The sequence below is a fragment of the Saimiri boliviensis genome, chromosome 2, assembly GCF_048565385.1.
Source record: "Saimiri boliviensis isolate mSaiBol1 chromosome 2, mSaiBol1.pri, whole genome shotgun sequence".
In the NCBI taxonomy this organism is placed as follows: Eukaryota; Metazoa; Chordata; class Mammalia; order Primates; family Cebidae; genus Saimiri; species Saimiri boliviensis.
In genome coordinates, this window is record NC_133450.1 from 38,398,131 (window position 1) to 38,417,612 (window position 19,482).

The 19,482-nt window shown below is 44.2% G+C and overlaps 1 protein-coding gene across 1 annotated transcript in view; it reads right to left on the minus strand.

The window, feature by feature from the left end:
• Positions 1-19,482, minus strand: part of FUT8 (fucosyltransferase 8) — a 438,850-nt gene that overhangs the window by 397,875 nt on the left and 21,493 nt on the right. Inside the window, exon 2 of the mRNA XM_010335165.2 lies at positions 10,036-10,101. The gene's annotated coding sequence lies outside the window, so the exon portion shown is untranslated. The remainder of the gene's footprint in view (positions 1-10,035; positions 10,102-19,482) is intronic.

Consider the following 19,482-nt stretch of genomic DNA (forward strand, 5'->3'; position numbering starts at 1 on the left):
TTTAGCAGAGGGGGAACTCTGGCTGGCAAGCAGAAGACAAGGGAAGAGAAACCTTGAGGAAACTAAGAATAGAAGAAACTTATGTCTATTTCCTATCTAGGGAGGGCAGCTGAACCCACAGATGTGCTTACGCTACAGTGATATGGGGTCAACAGAGCAGAGATGGTTGTTTGGGTGACGAGGGTGAGAACTCAGTGACAGCCTTGTTCTGGCTATGGTAGCTGTGGGAAAGTAGGTGGACTCCCTTTCCCCCACACTGATCATTCCCTAAGAAGTGCTCAGAAGTGAGCTGAGAGGGTCAGTTGGCAGCTCAAAGTGGTCATGCCATGCACGGAGGAACAATGATGGATGGCAGTGCAAACCAAAAATTCTAAGCCCCCAGTGACCTGAATGGACCCCTCATCTCAGCAAAGGGTATTGCAATGTTAACCTGAAAAACTAGTTCCAGCCATTATGGGAAGAGGGTCAGACATGCTTCATTATGCCCTCTTCCCTTCGGGCATTCAGGAAAAGCTGACCAGCATTAACATCAACACAGACCTTAAGACACGTTAACAGACTAAGTCTGACAAACATTTACAGTCTATTCTCTCTGAAGACTGCTGCCTAGAGGCTTTTTTTTTTTCAGACAGAGTCTCACTGTGTTGCCCAGTTTGGAGTACAGTGGTGCAGTCTCACTGCAACCTCCACTTCTTGGGCTCAAGCTGTTCTGCTGCCTCAACCTCCTGAGTAGCTGGGATTGCAGGCACGAGCCAACACCCCCAGGGCATTTTTGTAGTTTTTGTAGAGACGGGGTTTCATCATGTTGCCCAGGCTGGTCTTGAACTCCTGAGCTCAAGCGATCTGCCTGCCTTAGCCTTCCACAGTGCTGGGATTACAGGCATGTGCTACTGCATCTGGCCCACACGTTCCTTTCTTTTTTGTTTGTTTTTTGAAACAGAGTCTCACTCTGTCAATAGGCTGGAGTGCGGTGGCACGATCTTGGCTCACTGCAGCCTCTGACTCCCTGATTCAAGCTATTCTCCTGCCTCAGCTTCCCAAGTAGGTGGGATTACAGGAGGCTGCCACCCACCACGCCCAGCTAATTTTTGTATTTTTAGTAGAGATAGGGTTTCACCATGTTGGCCAGGATGGTCTCTATCTCCTGACCTCGTGATCCGCCCGCCTCGGCTTCCCAATGTGCTGGGATTACAGGCATGAGCCACCACACCTGGCCCCAGACATTCCTTTCTATCGACAATAACTCTTTCAACCAATTGCCAATCAGAAAATATTTGAATCTGCCTATGACCTAGAAGTCCTTGCTTCTAGTTGTCCTTTCTGGACCAAACCGGTGTACACCTTTTAGGTATTGATTGATATCTTATGTCTCCCTAAAGTGTATAAAACCAAGTTGTAGGCTGGGCACAGTGGGTCACACCTGTAATCCCAGCACTTTAGGAGGCCAAGGCAGGTGGATCACAGGGTCAGGAGTTTGAGACGAGCCTGGCCAACATGGTAAAACCTGTCTCTACTAAAAATACAAATTCAACTGGGTGTGATGGCATGCACCTGTAGTTGCAGCTACTCGGGAGGCTGAGGCAAGAGAATCACTTGAACCCAGAAGGCAGAAGGTGCAGTGAGCCAAGACGGTGCCATTGCACTCCAGCCTGGATGACAGAGTAAGACTCTATCTCAAAAAAAACCCCACAAAAGCTGTAGCCTGACTATCTTGAGAACATGTTCTCAGGATCTCCTGAGGGCTGTGTCATCCGCCGTTGGTCACTCATATTTGGCTCAGAATAAATCTCTTGAAATAGTTTACAGAGTTTGACTCTTCATCAATAGCAGCATGGGCTGAGCAAACCAGATGGGCATGCAGCACTTTAGAGGACAACATGGGGCTATGCTAGTACCTCTGGATGCCCAGAGATAAGCTGTTCCCCATCTCTGGAGCTGCCAACTCAGAGCACATGGTGTTACATGGGCCCCGCCTTTCCATTCTCCTGCAATTGAGATTCTAGCTAACGGAAATCAGGGGAGAGAGGATAAGCATGAATGAATTTCCTACTGGATTAATTTTCCTGCATTACACAGAATGAGAGTCTAAGATAAAAATTATGTTCTGTTTTAGAAAATCAAAAATATATTTATACATATCTGAAACTATCTCATAAAATTAATGCCTGCTAATTATTAGAACTATGAAGTTTCCCAAAACTCAGCAAGACAGTATGGCTCCCTGAAAAGTAGCACAACAATCAATATGAAATAGATTTAATCAGCAGATATCTTTAAAATGGCAGTGTGCTTACAAGGAGTTTTGAATGGCATAAAAAAATTGAAAATCAAATATTGAGGCCAAGTGGAGTGGCTCATGCCTGTAATCCCAGCACTTTGGGAGGCTGAGTTGGGTGTATCACTTGAGGTAAGGAGTTCAAGAGCAGCCTAGCCAACATGGCGAAACCCCATCTCCACTAAAAATACAAAAATTAGCTGGGCATGGTGATGAGTGCCTATAATCCCAGGTACCTGGGAGGCTGAGACAGAAGAATTGCTTGAAACCAGGAGGCAGTGTTTGCAGGGAGCAGAAATCAAGCCACTATACTCCAGCCTGGGCAACAGAGTGAGACTCCATCTCAAAAAATAATAATAAAATAAATAAATAAATAAGGGATGTGGAAGCCCAGCATTATTGCAACACTATCTGGGAGAGAAAGATACTGTGTCGGTTAGACTGGATTGCTATTCCAGGTTCTGGGTGGTGTCTGCAGTCAAACACGCAGAGTTCCTATGTTCTACTGTGAACTGGATGCATAGCCCATGAAGCTACTTAACTTGCTTTACTGCAATTTGAAATTCACCAATGACAAACTTGGGTTTCCAAACACCTAAAGGAGAAAGGTGCAAATAGCAGTCACAAAGGCTCTTCTGTGTTGAAAGGTGTGCCCTGCCCTATAAATCCACCCATTGGTGTTCTGGTTTACAAATAGTCTCTGGTGAGTTAATTAATGGATGTTTCCTAGACAGGGTTGTCAGATTTAGCAAATAGAAATAGAAATATTGGGCCAAGTGCCGTGGCGCACTCCCGTAATCCCAGCACTTTGGGAGGCCAAGGTGGGCAGATCACAAGGTTAAGAGATCGAGACCATCTTGGCCAACATGGTGAAACCTCGTCCCTACTAAAAATACAAAAATTAGCTGGGCGTGGTGGTGCATGCCTGTAGTTCCAACTATTTGGGAGGCTGAGGCAGGAGAATCACTTGGATCCGGGAGGCAGAGGTTGCAGTGAGCCAAGATCGCACTACTGCACTCCAGCCTGGTGACAGAGCAAGACTCAGTCTCAAAAAAAAAAATATTGGGGCCAAGAGCAGTGTTTCATGCCTGTAATACTAGCACTTTGGAAAGCCCACACAGGAGGATCACTTGAGGCCAGGAGTTCTAGAGCAGCCTGGACAACATAGTGAGACTCTGTCTCTACAAAAAATTTAAAAATTTAGCAGCTGGGCATGGTGGCATATACATGTAGTCTTAGCTGCTTGGGAGTCTGAGGCAGGAGGATCTCCTGATCCCAGGAGTTCAGGGGTGCAGTGAGCTACAATCGCAGCATGGCACTCCAGTCTGGGTGACAGAGAGAGACTCTGTCTCTAAAACAAAACAAATATTGTATGGGATATATTTATACTAAAAATTATTCATTGTTTATCTAAGATTCAAATTTTACTGGGCACCCTGTATTTTTCTGTCAACCCTACTAGAGCCTGCCCACTGCCAGGGATACTAATAAGATGGAGATCCCACATCTGCAAGGCTGAGGACCAGCCCCAAGACCACCCTCACCCAACATAAAGCTGCTCTCACATGGGGCCCACCTAAGTAACCCAGCCCAAGGTTAGGTTAGGCTAGGTTTAGACTTACATACATACACACACACACACACACACACACACACACACACACACACACGCACTCTCTCTCTCTCTCTCTTTCTCTCTCCCTCCCTCCTCTCTATTCTCTCTCCTTTTCTCTCTTCTTTTTATAAGTATTTTTTTAATTAAAAATCATTTTTAACTGACACAACTATATATACTTATGGGATACATAGTGATATTTCAATACATATATAGTGATCAGCAAATCAGGGTAATTAGCATATTCATCATCTTGAACATTTATTTTTTCGTTTGGTTTGGTTTAGAGACAGGGTCTTGCTCTGTTGCCCAGGCTGGAGTGCAGTGGCATGATCATAGTTCATAGTTTACTGTAAGCTCAAACTCCTGGACTTAAGCAGTCCTCCTGCCTCAGCCTCCAGAGTAGCTAGGACTATATGCACTCATCACCACTGATGACTATATGCATCATCAAATATTTATCATATTTTTGTGTTGGGAACATTCAATATCATCTTTGTAGTTATTTGAAACTATATAATATACTGTTGTTAACTATAGTCATCTATAGTGCCATAGAACACTAGAATTTATTCCAACTTATTCCTCATTGCTATCTAGCTGTCATTTTGTATCATTTAACAAATATCTCCCTATAACCACTTTCCCCTACCTCCCCAAGCCTCTAGTATCCTCTGTTCTACTTTTTACTTCTATTAAGATCAACCTTTTTTAGTTTCCACATATGGGTGAGAACATGTGGTATTTAACTTTCTGTTCATTATCTGGCTTATTTCACTTAACACAATGTCCTCCATTCCATCCATGTTGTTGCAAATGATAGGATTTAATCCTTTTTATGGCTGAGTTGTATTCCATTGTGTATATATACCACATTTTCTTTACCTATTCATCTGTTGTCCGACACCTAGGTTGACTCCCTGTCTTGGCTATTGTGAATAGTACTGCAGTAAACATGGGGATTCAGATGTCTCTTTGACACGTTGATTTCATATCCTTTAAGCATATACCCAGTAGGGGGATTGCCGGATCATATGAAAGTTCGATTTTTAGTTTTTGTTTTTTGAGATGGAGTCTTGCTGTGTCACTGAGGCTGGAGTACAGTGGCGCAATCTTGGCTCACTGCAACTGCAACCTCCACCTCCTGGGATCAAGAAATTCTCCTGCGTTAGCCTCCTAAGTAGCTGAGACTACAGGCATATGCCACCACGCCCAGCTAATTTTTTCATATTTTTACTAGAGACAGGTTTTCACCGTGTTAGCCAGCATGATCTTGACCTCCTGACCTTGTGATCCACCCACCTTGGCCTCCCAGAGTGCGAAGACATAGGCGTGAGCTACTGCGCCCGGCCTCAATTTGTAGTTTTTTGAGGAAACTCCATAGTGTTCTCCATAATGGCTATGGCAGTTTGCATTCCCACAAAATAATCTTCATTCCTTCAAAGCCTGCTCTTTACTTATATACAAAGTAAACAATCTCCCTTATTAAGTGTTCCAGGATTTTACCACCTGTTAATTCCAAGGCCAAATTTACAGCTTGAACAATACATGTATAAAATTGAAAGCCACTTATTGGTGGCATCCAAGGAGGTAATGAACATTATTAACAACATCTATTATGTTGTAATATTAGTTGCTTCCCTGCAGTAGCTAGTCAGATCTGAATTCTTATTAACTTTCAACAAAGAGAATTTTTACTCCTTTACCTGAATCTTCTCCTGATTTTTGCCTAAACCACAATCGTGGGCTTTACTATCCATTGCATCCTGAGATCCCTAGACTTCAGATCACCTTATAGAGAAATCAGTTAACGTATCTCTGTAGGGCCACCTCATTTGTACCTAGGGAAAATTAAGTTAGGAAGATCACCACAGAATAAACAGGGGAGCAGGTTTGGCCTGTGATTCAATGAGCAAAAAAGATCTCTTTGCTCTTTTCCCACCAGCTCTCCTCTTTTTCTCAGCACTAACATATTACAGGATGTCAGTATCTTTGTTTTTTGTTCTTTTTTTTTTTTTTTTTTGTTTGAGACAGAGTCTCGCTCTGTTGCCCAAACCGGACTGCAGTGATGCGAACAGGACTCACTGCAGTCTCAATGTCCTAGGCTCAAGCAATCTTCCTGCTTCAATCTCCTGAGGAGCTGGGACTACAGGTGCACACCACCATGCCGGGCTAATTTTTAATTTTTTTGTTTTTGTTTTTGAGACAGGGTCTCGCTCTGTTGCCCAGGCTAGAGTTCTCAAGCGATTCTCCTGCCTCAGCCACCCAAGTAGCTGGGACTACAGGTGTCTGTCATCATGTCCAGCTAATTTTTGTATTTTAAGTAGAGATGGGGTTTCACAATGTTGGCCAGGCTGGTCTTGAACTCCTGACCAAAAGCGATCTGCCCACCTCTGCCTCCCAATGTGCTGGGATTACAGGTGTGAGCCACCATGCCCAGCCCAGGATGTCAGTATCTTATACTTGACTGTGGCTTCCCTTTATCTTCTTCTAAAGAGGTTTCTGCCCTCTCTAGAGAGACAATATTGATTCCCTATCCCCAGATCAGATAGAGTTAAGTTCATGCTACTTGACTCAAGCCATCATCAACCTCTTCCATTCTAGACATAAAGTGCAATTCTTGCTAAGGAACTAAAGAGTCTCTCTGGTAAAGTGTGATTTAGGTCATTCTTCCAGAATTTGGGTTTTAATTCATGGCTGGCACTTCTGAAGTAGTTTAGGGTGAGCATCTGAAATAAATGAGTCATCTCAGTCCTTCTATTTCTTCTATTTCCCATTATTTTCTAACTTAAACATCTCGGGACTAAAGATTAATTTCTCCTCCCAGTGCTGGCAACAGGCAAGTCATTCTGTAAAATATATTGGGAAATTAATGGACTTCCATTTGGGGAGAAGTAAACAAAAGTAGATAATATATACGCCTGTTTATCTATAGACACACAGTATTGGGAGCTGAAGAATGAATAGTTCTAAGCCAGGCTTGTTGTTAGGTTAAAAAAAAACCCAACCAGCCAACCACCAATTTGGTTTTTCTCAAACTGTCAGCTGAAGCACAGAGAAGTGAAATGTTAAGTTGAGGGGTGTTTTAAGGAGCAAGGAAGATGCTAAACTTGTCCCCATATTCTCCAAGTCAATCCTCCTTATGTGACAGGGAGAGCTGCACTCAGACCCTGGATGCCCAGGGAGAAATTGGGAGGAATTTCTGCTCCCACTGCAGGTAAGATCTGGTGGTTCAGTGAAATACATGTGGTTAAGAAACCTTCTCAGATTAGGCCGGGCGCAGTGGCGCACACCTGTAATCCCAGCACTTTTGGAGGCCGAGGCGAGCGGATCACGAGATCAAGAGATGGAAACCATCCTGGTGAAACAGTAGTAAAACCTCATCTCTATTAAAAATACAAAAATGAGCTGGGCATGGTGGCACATGCCTGTAGTCCCAGCTACTCAGGAGGCTGAGGCAGGAGGTGCTTGAACCTGGGAGGTGGAGGTTGCAGTGATCCGAGATTGCGCCACTACACTCCAGCCTGGCAACAGAGTGAGGTTCTGTCTCAAAAGAAAAAGAAAAAGAAAACCACCTCAGATTAATCACCCGAGTGGTTTGGGAGACAGAGGTTGCTAGCTGCCAGAGGCACTCAGAGGCAAAAAGACACCGAGGCTTTCTAAAGGCTCCTTCCATGGTAGGCACTTGACAGCAGACATAGCAACCTACAGTATCAGCCTCAGCGTTACTCTTCCCCTGCTCCAGAGTGCACAATATCTCCCTAGGTATTGCACAAAAACACTGTGAGAACCATTCAATCAACTTCTGTATAAATGTAGTCATCATACTCCATGAGACATTTTGTTAATTAGTACATTAACATTACTAACATTAGTACAGCACCCCTACAGTTTGTAAAGTGACCTCAGATCCATGCTCTTAATTGATCCAGTTGCACACAAGCCGTATTATGATGTTCTATGATCTTGAGCCATCAGTAAATCGTGGCGGTGCTGAAGTTCTCCAGCACATGTCTCAGTCAGGGAAACCCTTCGATATGGTCTTACAAAGAAATAGCAGTTTCTTTGATTACGGAAAAGACAGAGGGTCTTGCTCTGTCACCCAGGCTGGAATACAGTAGCTCAATCATAGCTCACTGCAGCCTTGAACTCCTGGGCTCAAGTGATCCTTCCACCTCAGCTTCCTGGGTAGCTGGGACTAGAGGCACATACCACCATACTCAGCTAGTTTAAATTTTTTTTTTTTGTAGAGGCAGGGTCTTGCTGTATTTCCCAGGTTAGTCTTGAACTCGTGGCCTCAAGTAATCCTCCTGCCTTGGCCTCTCAGAGCACAGGAATCACAAGCACAAGCAACCACACCTAGCCATAAGGTATATTTAAAACAAAAGGTAATTGGTGTTGGCAGGTAAAACTCAGGAAAGGTGCAGGTAGCCAGTCCTCTGCTCTCCCTGGAACCTGCAGAGAGGTGGGCCTTTTAGGTGCAGCTGGATGCACCATCAAGCATCTGAGGAGGAACCCCTGGTGGCTCTTCCTTTTCCTAGGTCAACTCGAGAGGGCCTTTGCTGTGGTGGGATAAGTATTTTAGGGTTCAGACACTCATCCACATGAGCTTAGGGGCCCATAGCTTAAGAAGTACTACGAAATGCCCAGCTAGTGTCTTCAGGACTTCTGGTACCATAGGAAGTTGAAGTTGAGCACAGCCAGCCTCTCTTCTTGGGGAAAGAGGAAGCTAGCCCACTGCCAGGCAACCCCAAAAAGAGTTATTGGAACCATTCATTGCCTATTCCTATTTGTCACACCACACTTTCTACCCATATCCCCCAAACCTAGTTAAGTACTTAGTACATAAAAAGTATTCAAAAAATAACTACAGGCCGAGTGTGGTGGCTCACACCTGTAATCCCAGCACTTTGGGAGGCTGAGCGGGTGGATCACTTGAGGTCACGAGTTCAAAACCAGCCTTTCCAACATGGCGAAACCCCATCTCTACTAAAAATACAAAATTAGCCAGGCATGGTGGTACATGCCTGTAATCCCAACTACTCGGGCGGCTGAAGCAGGAGAATCACTTGAACCTGGGAGGCAGAGGTTGTAGTGAGCCAAGATTGTGCCACTGCACTCCAGCCTGGGCAACGAGAGCAAAACTCCATCTCAAAACAACAACAACAACAACAACAACAACAACAAACTACAGCTACCACTAATTGAGGGCCTATTGCATGCACGTGACTTGGCATATTTTATTACTAGTTCTCACAATGATCCTGCAAGATAGGTATTATTAGCTACATTTTATAGATAAGGAAAGAGAAGCTAGAGAAGGCGAAGTGAGCTGCTTAGTACTATGCAAGTCACATATAGCTAGTAAATGGCGAAGGTGGAATCTGAACCCACATCTGTGGCTCCTTTTTCCCCCCAGTATATATAGCCTGTCTCTGTGAAAATCAGTCTCTCTCTCTTCCTCCCCACCAGCCCCCTGTACATGTGTGTGTCTGTCTGTCTCCAGCTGCAGCTCCATCTGTCTCTCTGTCTCTGTTTCTTTCTCATCTGTGGGTAGGTTCCTATCACTTCCTTTCCTGGTCCACACCTTGGGTGCCTTCCTGCTGAAATGTGCTTCACCAGTGAGGCCTCCTGATCGTTCTGCATCGTCACAAGCTGGCCTGGATTATTTTTCTCACCTCCACTCAGTCTAGTTTGCTCTCTACCTTCCAAACCCAGCAGGGGCTTGAAAGCAGTGGTCATCTGCTGTTAGTAAAAGATCCAAGTAAGAAAAACGAAAGCTAAACTAGGAGCAGAAACAAAAGGAAAAGATAGAAACAAGACCTGGTTTCTTGGCAGGGCCAGGGCCCGTAGGGACAGAATGACCCAAGGTCAGTCAAACCTGGACCCTAAAGTAGGAAGGGCCTCTGGCCTTTTCACTCAGCAAGATGCCCAGGGAACAACCCAGAACATAGTGAATCTTGCCTAGGACACTGTTACATTCCCCAGGGACTTGGAAGCCCTAACAATCACTATCCTCCTGCCCCTCCTCCTCATCAAACACATTTATTAAGTAGCCTAATTATTAAACAAAGCAGGTGGAAGAAAAAGGTGGGAAGTTGGAGGTTTGAATCAAGCTTTTTAAAAAGCCAGAAAAATGACTCACTGTGTGTAACACTTCATTTGGAGAAAAAGGTGGATGTTCCTGATCCAGCCAGGTGCATTGTTAGACCTGTAGGGGAGAGATAGGGAAACAGAACATTTTTTTCTCTCTCTCAGTCACAACTACTGTAAGCTCAGAGCTGAACTGCTAGGCCTCTAGAATAAATTCAGAGGATTTATTCTTCCAACAAGGGCCAGAAAACTGACAGAATCACAGGCAAGAATAATATCTGTTCAAGTCCATGTTTAGAAGATTAGAAGTGTGAAGACATTTTATTAGCAAATCCACCAGATTTTCTCCTTAAGGTAAGAAATTGTGCTCTATTTCATTTTCTTTCTTTCTTTCTTTTTTTTTTGAGACGGAGTCTCACTCTATTACCCTGGCGGGAGTGCAGTGACGCAATCTCAGCTCACTGTAACCTCTGCCTCCTGGGTTCAAGTGATTCTCCTGCCTCAGCCTCTCAAGTAGCTGGGATTACAGGCACTCATCACAATGTCTGGCTAACTTTTGTATTTTCAGTAAAGACAGGATTTCAAGGCCAGGCGTGGTGGCTCAAGCCTGTAATCCCAGCACTTTGGGAGGCTGAGGCGGGTGGATCACGAGGTCAAGAGATCGAGACCATTCTGGTCAACATGGTGAAACCCCGTCTCTACTAAAAATACAAAAAATCAGCTGGGCATGGTGGCGCGTGCCTGTAATCCCAGCTACTCAGGAGGCTGAGGCAGAAGAATTGCCTGAACCCAGGAGGCGGAGGTTGTGGTGAGCCGAGATCGCCCCATCGCACTCCAGCCTGGGTAACAAGAGCGAAACTCCGTCTCAAAAAAAAAAAAAAAAAAAAATGACAGGATTTCATCATGTTGGCCAGTTGGTCTTGAACTACTGACCTCAGGTGATCCGCCTGCCTCAGGCTCCCAAAGTGCTGGGATTACAGGCATAAGCCACCACGCCCAGTTATTTAGTTAAATCCTGGGATGGAGCCCAGTGTCTGACACAGAGCAGATGCTCAGTAAATGTTTGCTAAAGCCAGGCATAGTGGCTCATGCATGTAATACCAGCACTTCAGAAGGCAAAGGCAGGAGGATCATTTGAGCCCAAGGGTCCAAGATCAGCCTGGGCAACATAGCAAGGTCCCCATCTCTACAAAAAAAAATTTTAAGCAGTTATATTGAAAAGTTTACTAGACAAAATTGAAGGCAAGAGCTGAGTGTTGTACAGTTTTGTATTCCACTCAGTGCCCAGCACTAAGTGAATGAATGCCTGCAGGCATTAATGAATGAGAATGCACTTTTCGATTTGCCTTTGAAGGAAAGCATACGCCTTTGCAAGCAGTGGTATCATCTTCCTAATTATCCAAGAAGTCTGTGTTATCTTCTTAATTTCATTTTGCTTTTGTTCCCTTAGAAGACAGAGCTTTTGCTAAATGAATCTGGCTGCTAAAAAGAAACAGTTCTGCTGGCTTTTCTTCCTCTTCATGTAGAGTCAAACAATCCTGATCTTCTGGAGCCATCAGGTATTTCCTATGTTCTTGTCTGGGCACAGGTCGGGATTCTCCCAGGAGCTGGTCTAATTGGCCTCCAGCTTTCCTGGTCCTCCTCCCTTCGAATCTCACTTCTCCTCCTTGTTCTTTGGTTTGCCCTAGTTGAGTTTTGATTCCTTTTGCCCAGCAGCTCCCTGCCTCTCCCAATACGGTCAATCTCATCTCTCTCAGTCTAGCACATTTACAAGGAAAGTACTTGATACATCTGGATATCATGTGGGTAGCCAAGAAATTACATAGTGTGTGGGGGGAAAACTGAGGCAGGAGCAGGGAGAGGCAAGAACCTTTTCTCTAAAGAGTCCTGATTGCGTCCGGGCGCGGTGGCTCACACCTGTAATCCCAGCACTTTGGGAGGCCGAGGTGGATGGATCATTTGAGGTCAAGAGTTCAACACAAGTCTGGCCAATATGATGAAACCCCGTCTCTACTAAAAATACAAAAATTAGCCAGGCAGTGGTGGCGCACGCCTGTAATCCCAGCTATTCGGGGGGCTGTAGAATGAGAATTGCTTGAGTTTGGGAGACGGAGGGCGATGAGTTGAAATCGTGCCTCGGCACTCCAGTCTGGGTGACAGAGTAAGACCCTGTCTCCAAAAAAAAAAAAAAAAAAAAAAAAAAAGTGTCCTGAGTGGAGGGATAGTGGAGATCAGTGAGTGACAGGCTTTCATTTCACAAACAGAAACAGGTACGAGTCACTGAATAGGCTTCATTTAGGAGACAAAATGTATTTCATTCTATCAGCTCCCTTCAGAAATATATAAAAGCTCCCTGTTTTACAGCTGAGGAACTGAAACTTAGAGAGGTTAGGAGACTTCCTGCCTATACCTTCAGGCTGAGCTAGGTACCCCTCTTCTAGGCTTCTCTCAGGGGACCTCTGTCTTAGCGTTTATCACACTGTGATACAGTTACTTACTTATATCTTTTTCTACTCAATTTTCTGTGTACTCACTGAAGGCAGGAACTGTGTCTTTCATTTCCATGATTCTCAAGGATAAAGCCCTCAATAAACGTTTACCAAATGAATGACTTGCCCAAGGTCACACTGCTAAAACGTGGCAGAGCTGGGACCAGAACCAAGACCTCTGTCTCCCCAGATCCCATATCCTTGCTGTTCTCCTGGGACATTTTCTGGAAGAAAGTCAACTGTGGACCTATAAAGAAGCTAATCAAGCATTTGGCAGGTTTGTGAACTATACTGTGAGGGTTTTTTTTTTTGTTTTTTTAACTTTCATTCTCCTTTCTTTTTGCTATTGTCAAGAATTCTAGGCAGTTACTCAGAGCTGAGCCAGGCGGGTCACATCTATAATCCCTGCTCCCAAAATAGCTGAATTCATCATGTCTTCAGAGGGGGAGGCTTTGCCGATGAAAGTGAGGGCTGCAAATCTCCACAGATGGCTTTCTCGCTGCCTCTCCTGCCCGCCTGCCAGGTGTGAACAAACACTTTGAAGTAATTTGGGGATGCCTGAGAGGAAATGTCAAAGGCTGTGCTTCATGGTTCTTAAAACATTGGAGAGTTCTGATCTTGTTGGTCCCAAACAACTAGCCTGGAAATCTCATGAGAAAAGGCTGGTTTCTTTTCTCATCTGGTCACACATGTTGATGACAGAGTCCATTCTTGTCAACCACAAGCAAGATGCTAGCATTTGACTTCGATAATGGGAATACGGCCAGACAGAGAAGAGGTGCCAGACCAGCACTGCCGCTGACAGTAGAAAGGATTGTCTGGCTTCAAAGGAAAACCCAGAATAGAAAGGCAGCGGAGACATGGGGTCCTGAGAACTGTGTTTGTAGTGGTCAAGAGTCCAGGCTCTGGCCAGGCTCGTTGGCTCATGCCTGTAATCCCAGCACTTTGGAAGGCTGAGGCGGGTGGATTGCCTGAGGTCAGGAGTTCGAGACCAGTCTGGCCAACATGGTGAAACCCCATCTCTACTAAAAATACAAAAAAAAAATTAGCTGGGGGTGATGATGTGTGCCTGTAATCCCAGCTACTTGGGAGGCTGAGGCAGGGGAATTGCTTTAACCAGGGAAGTGGAGGTTGCGGTGAGCCGGGATCACTCCACTGCACTCCAGCCTGGGTGACGGAGTGAGACTCTGTCTCAAAAAAAGAGTCCAGGCTCTAGGGCTAGATCTGCCTGGATTCTGAGCTTGGTTCTACCACCTCCTAGTTACCTTACCTTGGGCAAGTTACTTAACATTGCTGTGCTTCAATTCACCAAAAGTCATGAAAATCAATGAGCTAATCCATGAAGTTTCATCACTCTCCATTTGCCCTTCCAGTTCCATTCTATATCCATTTCTTCATCCCTGCTCTGTGCCCTAAGAGACCAGCCTCTAAGACTGTATCACCCAGTGTCCTTTGCTCTCTGGCTTCTGGTTGGATTCACCCAAAGGAGTTACTGGCAGAAGACATTGGCTACTCAGAAGAATAAGAAAGAGCCCAGAGTGTTTATTCCCTGGCTTTCACAATGCTGGGTCACCATTTCAACAGAGGCTGCATACCTCTACCTCCATCCCCAGCCACTGTCAGGCAGCTCTCTTCCTCAAAGAAGCTCCATAAGAGTCCCATTAACTCTGCTCTCTCCTCTTACTCTTTCAGACCTAGAGATGCTAATGGCCTCAGCATTCCTTTTTGAGCACCCTAATCCTATGCACACTTCTGCATATCATTCCTATTTTAAATTTTCTTCACTTTACCATTTGAGTGTTCCATTAGTCTCCTTTCAGGACCTTGACTGATGTGCCTAATAAGTATTCAATAAAATTTTCCTATTTCTCTTCCTTCTCCTTGTATTCTTTCATTATTCTCGTCACCTTGTAATTCTTTTTATTATGATCTCAATATAAAGCAGAAGAGCTGGAGGAGATTGTATTTGTTTTTTTACTGTTGTATAACAAGTTGCACAACTTAGAGCTTAAAACAACATACTCATTATTTCACTGTTTCTGGGGATCAGCTGGGTTCTCTGCGTTCAGCATCTCATTAGGCTGGGTGTTGGCTAGGGCTGCAGTCTCATCAGAAGCTTGGCTGGGGAAGGATCTACTACCAAGATCCCTCTGGTTCTTGATAGAATTAATCTCTTTGCAGCTATAGGACTGAGGTCTCAGTTTACCTGCTGGCTACTGACAGCTCCTAGGGGCTGCCTACTGTTCATCGCCATGTGACCCTCTCTGTTAGGTTCTCTCACCCCATAGCAGCTTACATCCTCAAGATTGCCAGCAGGGAGAGTTTCTTTGACTTCAGAGAGGTCCTAGTCACTCTTTAAAGGGCTTTCTTCTGACTAAATCAGGCCCACCCATGATAATCTCCCTGTTTATGAACTCAAAATGAACTGATTTGAGACCTTAGTTAAAATGCAAAATCCCTTTGCCTTGCCATATAATGTAACTTAATTAAGGGAGTGACACGCCTTTACCTTTGCACATGACAGGTTCTATCTCTGGTTTAAGGGAAGGGGATTACGCAGAGGTGTGGACGCGAGGAGACAGGAAGCCATCAGCAGTCACCTTAGAGTCTGTCTGCCACAGAGATCTCATCAGAAGGTGGGGCAATACTCATTCAGGAGCTTCTTTGATAGTTTTTTACTGAGATCAGGAAGGGGCTCTTACCAGCAGGAAAGGACAGGGCCCAATGCAAATTGAGCACTTGCTCTGGGCTCTGCATTGTGCTCTCTTCCACTTTCCCCTTGGTCCTCTAAGGTCCCTGTGAGTGTCCACTGTTATCTCCATCTTCAGAATGAGGAAGCTGAAGAGCAAAGGGGTTGAAGCAATTCACCCAAGGCCACCAGATACCCCCTCTTAAATTTTTAAGGTTTTTGGCTGGGCATGGTGGCTCATGCCTATAATTCCAGCACTTTGGGAAGCCAAGGCAAGTGGATTTGTTTTGTTTTGTTTTGTTTTTGAGACGGAGTCTCGCTCTGTCACGAGGCTGGAGTACAATGGCACAATCTTGGCTCACTGCAACCTCCACCTCCCAGGTTCAAGTAATCCTCCTGCCTCAGCCTCCCAAGTAGCTGGGACTACAGGCACACACCATGATGCCCACCTAATTTTTTGTATTTTTAGTAGAGACAGGATTTCACCATGTTAGCTGGGATGGTCTCCATCTCTTAACCTGGTGATCCACCTTCCTCAGCCTCCCAAAGTGCTGAGATTACAGGCGTGAGCCACTGTGCCTGGCCAAAGACAATTCTTAAGGTTTTCAACAGGAAATAACGAAAGTCGTAGAGGTCAATGTTTGAGAACTAAAAGGGGCTCTCCGTATGCATTCATCTTTTCCACAGAGTTGGCATCTTTGATTTCAGGAAAGGGGAATACAGATTTTTTTTTTTCCCAGAAAGAATTTGCTGGCTGGGTGTTGTGGCTCATACCTGTAATCCTAGCACTTCAGGAGGCCAGGGTGGGCTGATCACTTTGAGCTCAGAAGTTCAAGACCAACCTGGGCAACATGGCAAAACCCCATTTCTACAAAAAAAAAAAAAAAAATACAAAAATTAGCCGGGCGTGGTGGCTTGCACTTGTGGTCCCAGCTACTCAGGAGACTGAGGCTGGAGATCATGCCACTGCACTGGGCAACAAAGAGTCTGCCTCAAAAAAAATAAGAAGAAGAATTGCTAACACATAGCACAAATGCTTATGAACTGTACCTGGAAAATACAGTTAAAATTCTCAAGCAGATGAAAAAGCCACCACCCTTTTGACTTGTCAATGAATGCTTCCCTTCTGATCAGGATACATATGAAAACAATCACAATTTACTATGTACATAGTATTTTCAACTTTTTAAAGCATATTCACATGTATTCTAAAGCTTTGTGCTTTTTTCCCTTTTAACTGGACCTAGAAACCTCCAAAAAGCATAAACATTTAGCTTCATAAGCTTTAGGAATGGCACGACTGCTTCAAGGGGGAAAAAAGCCTAACTTTCCAGAAATGCCAAGAACTTGCAAGAGGTGACTCTTAGGTTGCGTCTAATACACTCATTAGGAAAGTATTTACTGGCCACTGTAGCCAGCCCCTAATGTGGAGCCTCTGCATAGAAGGCACGTCATACAAATTTGTGGAATGACTAAACTAATGAATGTGTTTTCTATTTCCTTGCCTTTTTCTTATTTCCTCATAAACGTTTTCTCATTTTTTTCCTTGTTTCTTTTAATTTAAAAAGTATTCTATAGGCTTGTTGCAAAAACAAAACCCAAAAAAGGTATAAAATAAAAAATGAAAATTCACATCCTTCAGCCTTTTTTTAAGAGATAACCACTATGGATAATTTGATGTATATTTGTATTGCTAAAATAAGCATTTTGACTGGGCATGGTGGCTCATGCCTCTAATCCCAGCACTTTGGGAGGCTGAAGCAGGCAGATCACCTAAGGTCGTCTGAGACCAGACTGACCAACATGGAGAAACCTTGTCTCTCCTAAAAATGAAAAATTAGCCGGCTCACACCAGTAATCCTAGATACTTGTGAGGCTGAGACAGGAGAATTGCTTGAACCTGGGAGTCACAGGTTGCAGTTAGCTGGGATGGCGGCATTGGACTCCAGCCTGGGCAACAATGGTGAAACTCTGTCTCAAAAAAAATAGAAGCATTTGATATCTAATTATTTGCTCCTTAGTCCAGCTTGTTGCATGGATGCCTCGTTCCTCTTAATGGCCTCTTTGTATTTGTTAGCATGTGTAGCAGACACTGTCTGTGTTATGCACATATCCTCTTAGAAACTCTTATCATTTCCACATGTAACAGCCTGACTTCCAGTGGCCAGTCCCTCCATCTTGTTTGCATTAGTCCATTTTCACGCTGCTATAAAGAACTGCCTGAGATAAACAAAAGAGGTTCACAGTTCTGCATGGCTGGGGAGGCCTCAGTAAACTTACGATCATGGCAGTGGGAGAGAGAAAGGAGAGAGAGAGTGATAGAGTCCCTGGTGGGGAAGGAGCACCAGACACTTATCAAAACAACCAGATCTCATGTGAACACTATCAGAAGAACAGTAAAGGAGAAGTCTGCCCCCATGACTCAATCACCTCCCACCAGGCCACACCCCAATCTCAGATTACAATTCAAGATGAGATTTGGGTGGGGACACAGAGCCAAACCATACCATTGTTAGATGTCTCCCTCCAGCCACTGGAATTAGTTTGCCCACGGATGGTTGTCTGGAAGTACTTGGGAATTAATAGGTCTCTGGAAGACAGCATTTAGCCAATAACTAAAAGTTGTAGGAGTATAAATACTCCAGCTCCCTGACTCCTTGGCTAGGTTAATTCTGAGACATGTGCTTTGCACTGTTTTTGGAATTTCCCTAAAAGATGAAACTCTAGTTGCTTATCTTTACAACTAGCTTAATATCACACCCTTCATTGATTGCCTGCCCTTCCCTGTATCACGTCCCCATTTCCCTGCTTACGCTTCCCAAACATCTTGCACTTGAATCCTGCTTACAAGGTCTGATTCTGAGAGAACATAAACTAAATCAGCACGGATATGCTGTGGTTAATTTCATCATTTCTTATTAATGGCCCTTTTTAGGTTGCTTCTGATTTTCAGCAAAAATAACATTGCAAGGAAATCTTCATCCATGTAGCATAAAAAATGTTCACATATTCCTAAATTTTAATTGTTAGGTCAAAGGGAAAAAACATTTGGTATTTAAGAGATACTGCCAAACTGGATCTCCAAACGGTTTTACTAATAATGTTCTTACCAACAGTTTATTAGAATGTACTTTACCCTACCTCTTGCCGACATTGGGTATTTATAAGTCTTTTAAGGCAGGGTGCAGTGGCTCATGCCTGTAATCCTAGCACTTTGGGAGGCCAAGACGGGTGGATCACGAGGTCAGGAGTTTGAGAACAGCCTGACCATTGCACTCAAGCCTGGGTGACAGGGCAAGATTCCGTCACACACACACACACAAAAGTATTTTAAATATTTCTCTGATCAATTAAACAAAAATAGACGTACTCTAATTTAGGCTTGTTGTAGTGCATTTTGATTTGCATTTCTCAGATTAATTAGGACAAACGCAGCATTTCAGGTAGTTATTAGATGATAGGATGAGAACACATAGAAAACATACACACTCAATGTAGAAAAAATTAAGGTCTGGATTTAACTAGCTGACGAAATAAAATCTTATCCGCAGTGGATTGGCTGCATGGAGCAAAGGTGGGTGTCTCCAAGCAGCTTTCCCAGGTCCCCAGGCCTCAGGGTGGGGCACACTATGCACCCAAGGGGAGCGAAACCAGGTGTGGAAAAGTTCAAGTCTTTCCGTGCTTTAATCTCGCTATACCCTGGGTTTTTACCACCTTTTAAGAAGACCTTTACACACACAAGCCATGTTTCTGTCTACAGTGATATTATCAACCTTGTGTTCTGGCTCTTGAAACAAACTTAACATGTTCAGCTGTCCTTGAACAATGACTCTGCCTGTACTTTTCTAACTCTCTGGGAAGCTCACTTCCCTGAAGACCACCCTTTGCCTATGATTTTATTTTTACTTTCTAAAGGCAGAGAATGCAGCCTGTGATTTAATACTCTTGTTTGGGTGGTTCTAAAGCTGAGTGTAAATCTGAAAACCACAACTAAAAATCTATTTCCCTAAAATCATCTGTTCATATGCCCAGTGAAAATTTGTATTTCTTATGTGATTGGCTGGTTTATATTCTTTGCCCCTTGTTTTAACTGATTTGTTTTGTTTTTTATATTTATTTGTTGATTTTTTTTTTTTTTTGAGATGGAGTTTCACTCTTGTTGCCCAGGCTGGAGTGCAGTGGCGTGATCTTGGCTCACTGCAACCTCTGCCTCCTGGGTTCAAATGATTCTCCCACCTCAGCCTCCTGAGTAGCTGGGATTACAGGTGCCCACCACCACGCCCAGCTAATTTTGTATTTTTAGTAGAGACAAGGTTTCACC